A 5,396-nucleotide genomic window follows, 5' to 3' on the forward strand; every position below is an offset into this window, starting at 1 on the left:
ACGGGGTGGGTGCCAAGTTGCTAGGTTGGGTTCCAAGGTGGGTGCCAACGTGGGTGCTAGGGTGCGTGGGTTAAAGGGTGTGTCACAACGTGGGTGCCAGGATGGGTGCGCACCCACACTGGCCAAGACGGGTGCGGGTGCAAGGTTGGGTTCCAAGCCCGGTCACAGGCTGGGTGCTAGGATGGGTGGGTGCCAAGGTGGGCACCAGGGTGGGTGCACCCACCCTGGCCAAGGTGGGTCACGGGGTGGGTCCTAGGGTGGGTAACGGGGTGGGTACTAAGGTGCGTGCCAAGGTGGGTCATAGGGTGGGTGCCAAGGTGGGCACCAGGGTGGGTGTGCACCAACCCTAGCCAGGGTAGGTCACGGGGTGGTTGTCGGGGTGGGCGTCAAGGAGCCAAGGTGGGTGGCAAGTAGCCAAGTTGCGTGCCAAGGTGGGTGTCGGGGTGGGTGCCAAGGATCCAAGGTGGGTGCCAAGGAACCAAGGTGGGTGTCTGGGTGGGTGCCGAGGTGGGAGCCAGGGTGGGTCCCAAGGTGAGTGCAAAGGTGGGTGCCAGGGTCAAGGTGAGTGCCAATGTGGGTTCCAAGGTGCCAGGGTCAGGGTGAGTGCCAATGTGGGTTCAAAGGTGCTAAGTTGGGTGCGAGGTTGGGTGCGAGGGTGGGTGGGTGCCAAGGTGTGCTAGGTGGAAGCCCGGGTGGGTCGGCATCCCATGGGTGTCGAGTTGGGTGCCTGATGGGTGCTTCTTGTCAAGTTTTAGTCGTCGGGACTCATTTCGAGCCTTAGAGGTCGTTTCTTGTCCGGTTGCCCTGTCTTCGACCTGGGAACCCAATTTTGGTCCTCGGGTCCCATTTTTTTTTGTCTCGCATCCCACTTTTGGCCTGTGGCCTTTTCGGGGTCGATTCTCGTTTTGGGCATCAGAGCATGTTTCTTCTCCTAAAACCCAATATTTGTTTATTAAGTCTCGGAACACATTTTTGTTCTCGTGGACCCATCATGGGTCTTGGAACGCATTTGTGGTCCTTGGGTCCCATTTTGCATCCCGAAACTTGTGTTTTGGTGCTTGATCCCTATTTTGGGTGCCCACCTTGCACCAAGTGCGCACCCGGGGCAAACCGAGCGCCTTGGTGCACCAGGGCAAGATCGAGCGTGCACCCGAGGCGCCCCGAACATGCACCAAGGTGCACTCGGCCCACATGTGAGCGCAGGTCGTTGCGCCCGAGGTGGTGTGTGGGCACCGCGTTGCAGACGGGACACTGCACGCACACGACGCCCCCTCCAGGTGCACGCACGTAGGCCGGGCCGGGTGCACACCCGACGCCCTAGCAAGGTGCGCGCACCCGGGCAGGGCTCACACTTGGCGAACGGGGCGCACTTCGCGAGGGAGGGTGTGCACCTCGACGGGGGTGGGTGGCCGGGGTGGATTCGCACGTGGGTCGCGGTTTGCTAAGTACACACTGCGACAAGCTCATAACGGGTGCGATCATACCAGCGTTAGTGCACCGGATCCCATCAGAACTCCGCAGTTAAGCGCGCTTGGGCCGGAGTAGTACTGGGATGGGTGACCTCCCGGGAAGTCCCGGTGTTGCACCCTTTTTTAGTTTTTCGCCGGGCGTCGCAATGCTATTTGAATAAACCTTTTGCCCGTTTGCGTTCTCGTCGGGGCCGGGCCGGGCCGGGGTGCGCTGCCCGCACTACCGCGCGCGCGGGGGCGACACCGAGCGCGCACCCGAGGCGCCCCGAGCACACAGGCCACGGTGCAACCCGGGCGTTGTGCGCGCACCCCGGTGCGCCCGAGGTGCTGCGCGCGCACCCAGGTGAAATCGGTGTGCACCTCGGCCAGTGCGCGCTCGGTCGAGTCGCGCACGTTGGCCAAGGTGCACGGTGATGTTTCTTACTCTAAGGTTCCGCACCAGACGCCCGGGACAGGTGAGCGAAGCTGGGCGGGGCCGGGTGCGCGGCCGGGGCAGGTGCACGCAGCTGGAGAGAGCTTTGGAGCACACTTCGGAGCGCACCAATGATGCGCTCCATTCAAAAGTTTCCTGAAAAGGCAAAAAAAGTTGAGATTATAGAATTTCCCACTTGAGAGATTGTAAAAAAAAAAAATTTAAAATGAAGGAAACGCGGGTGCCAAGGTGTGCGCAGCCCAGCCAAGGTGTGCGCACCAAGGCGCCCACCCTGGCGAAGGTGCACGCAAGGTGCGCACCCGAGGCAAACCGGACAATTAACCCAACTTTCGACTTCGCGCGCACCTTGGAGCGCACTTCGGAGCGCTCCTTGGTGCGCACCAATCTTGGGCACCTCGGAGTGCACCATGGCGCCCACCAAGGTGCGCACCCGGGGCAAACCGAGCTCCGACTTCGTGCGCACCTTGGAGCGCACGAAAGGTGCGCACCATGGCGCCCACCAAGGTGCGCAGCCCAGCCAAGGCGTGCGCATCAAGGTGCGCACCCTGGCGAAGGTGCGCACCCGGGGCAAACCGAGCTCCGACTTCGTGCGCACCTTGGAGCGCACAAAAGGTGCGCAACCCAGCCAAGGTGTGCGCACCCCGGTCAAACCGAGCTCCGAATCGTGCGCACCAGAGGTGCACGCCATCGTGCGCACCTTGGAGCACACTTCGGAGCCCTCCTTGGTGCGCGCCGATGTTGCGCACCTCGGAGCGCACCCGGGGAAAACAATGCAATTAACCCGACTTTCGACTTCGTGGGCACCTCGGAGCGCTCTCGGGTTCGCACCTCGGAGCACACCGAGGTGCGCACCTTTGATGCGCTGCCTTCACCAATTTCCAGAAAAGGCAAGAAAACATTGAGAAGGTGTGCGCACCGAGGTGCCCACCCTGGCGAAGGTGCACGCGAGGTGCGCACCCGGGGCAAACCGGGCTCCGACTTCGTGCACGCCGCACCTTGGAGCACACTTCGGAGCGCTCCTTGGTGCGCACCAGGGCGCGCAACCCAGCCGAGGTGCCCACCCCGGCGAAGGTGCACGCGAGGTGCGCACCCGGGGCAAACCGGGCTCCGACTTCGTGCACGCCATGGTGCCCACCGCGGCGAAGGTGCACGCGAGGTGCGCACCCGGGGCAAACCGGGCTCCGACTTCGTGCACGCCGCACCTTGGAGCACACTTCGGAGCGCTCCTTGGTGCGCACCATGGTGCCCACCAGGGCGCGCAACCCCGCCGAAGGTGCACGCGAGGTGCGCACCCGGGGCAAACCGGGCTCCGACTTCGTGCACGCCGCACCTTGGAGCACACTTCGGAGCGCTCCTTGGTGCGCACCATGGTGCCCACCAGGGCGCGCAACCCCGCCGAAGGTGCACGCGAGGTGCGCACCCGGGGCAAACCGGGCTCCGACTTCGTGCACGCCATGGTGCGCACCGCGGCGAAGGTGCGCACCCGGGGCAAACCGGGCTCCGACTTCGTGCACGCCGCACCTTGGAGCACACTTCGGAGCGCTCCTTGGTGCGCACCAGGGCGCGCAACCCAGCCGAGGTGCCCACCCCGGCGAAGGTGCACGCGAGGTGCGTACCCGGGGCAAACCGGGCTCCGACTTCGTGCACGCCGCACCTTGGAGCACACTTCGGAGCGCTCCTTGGTGCGCACCATGGTGCCCACCAGGCCGCGCAACCCAGCCAAGGTGTGCGCACCAAGGTGCACGCGAGGTGCGCACCCGGGGCAAACCGGGGTCCGACTTCGTGCACGCCGCACCTTGGAGCACACATCGGGGCGCTCCCGGGTTCGCACCGGCGTTGCGCACCGTGGTGGGCACCTCGGAGCACACCAAGGTGGGCAGCGAGGTGCGCACCTTTGATGCGATGCCTTCACTAATTTCCATAAAAGGCAAAAAAAAAACGAGATTTTAAAATTTCCGTTTTGAAAGATAGTGAGAAAAAGGGAATGCTGGTGCCATCTTGAGCCCGCCCTGGTGCGCAGCCCAGCCAAGGTGTGCGCACCAAGGTGCCCACCCTGGCGAAGGTGCGCGCCCGGGCAATTAACCCAACTTCCAACTTCGCGCGCGCCAGGGTGGGAGCGCACCCAACAACCGGGCCTGGGAAGAGCCAATGCGAGAAACCCCACCAAACGCTCTGACAAAAAAAGAGGGGGCGCTCCAGTAACCCCGCTTCGGAGCGCACCCTGGGCAAACCCAGCCAAGGTGCCCACCCCGGCCAAGGTGCAGGCGAGGTGCGCACCCGGGGCAAACCGGGCTCCGACAACGTGCACGCCGCACCTTGGAGCACACTTCGTAGCGCTCCCGGGTGCGCACCTCAGAGCACACCAAGGTGGGCAGCGAGGTGCGCACCTTTGATGCGCTGCCTTCACTAATTTCCAGAAAAGGCAAAAAAAAAAGGAGATTTTAAAATTTCCGTTTTGAAAGATAGTGAAAAAAACGGAACGCGCGTGCCATCTTGAGCCCGCCCTGGTGCGCAGCCCAGGTAAGGTGCCCACCCTGGCAAAGGTGCGCACCCGGGCAATTAACCCTACTTCCGACTTCGTGCGCGCCAGGGTGGCAACCGGGCCTCGGAAGAGCCAATGCGAGAAACCCCACCAAACGCTCCGACAAAAAAAGAGGCGGCGCTCCAATAACCCCGCTTCGGAGCGCAGCCGGGGCAAACCCAGCCAAGGTGCCCACCCCGACGAAGGTGCACGCGAGGTGCGCACCCGGGGCAAACCGGGCTCCGACAACGTGCACGCAGCACCTTGGAGCACACTTCGAAGCACTCCCGGGTGCCCACCGGCGTTGCGCACCGTGGTGGGCAGCGAGGTGCGCACCTTTGATGCGCTGCCTTCACTAATTTCCAGAAAAAGGCAAAAAAAAATGAGATTTTAAAATTTCCGTTTTGAAAGATAGTGAAAAAAAAGGAACGCGGGTGCCATCTTGAGCCCGCCCTGGTGCGCAGCCCAGGCAAGGCATGCGCACCAAGGTGCCCACCCGAGGTGCACACCCGGGGCAAACCGGGCTCCGACTTCGTGCAGGCCGCACCTTGGAGCACACTTCGGAGCGCTCCTTGGTGCGCACCATGGTGCCCACCAGGGCGCGCAACCCAGCCAAGGTCTGCACACCAAGGTGCCCACCCCGGCGAAGGTGCACGCGAGGTGCGCACCCGGGGCAAACCGGGCTCCGACTTCGTGCACGCCATGGTGCCCACCGCGGCGAAGGTGCACGCGAGGTGCGCACCCGGGGCAAACCGGGCTCCGACTTCGTGCACGCCGCACCTTGGAGCACACTTCGGAGCGCTCCTTGGTGCGCACCATGGTGCCCACCAGGGCGCGCAACCCAGCCAAGGTGTGCGCACCAAGGTGCACGCGAGGTGCGCACCCGGGGCAAACCGGGGTCCGACTTCGTGCACGCCGCACCTTGGAGCACACATCGGAGCGCTCCCAGGTTCGCACCAGCGTTGCGCACCTT

General features: G+C 63.7%; 1 non-coding gene across 1 annotated transcript; it reads left to right on the forward strand.

Moving 5' to 3' along the window:
* Positions 1-1,470: 1,470 nt before the first annotated feature.
* On the forward strand, positions 1,471-1,589 carry LOC131862634 (5S ribosomal RNA). The gene has a single exon (XR_009361573.1). It is a non-coding gene; the product is annotated as a 5S ribosomal RNA (ribosomal RNA).
* Positions 1,590-5,396: the final 3,807 nt, after the last annotated feature.

This window comes from Cryptomeria japonica, unplaced genomic scaffold, assembly GCF_030272615.1.
Source record: "Cryptomeria japonica unplaced genomic scaffold, Sugi_1.0 HiC_scaffold_50, whole genome shotgun sequence".
Classification (NCBI taxonomy): Eukaryota; Viridiplantae; Streptophyta; class Pinopsida; order Cupressales; family Cupressaceae; genus Cryptomeria; species Cryptomeria japonica.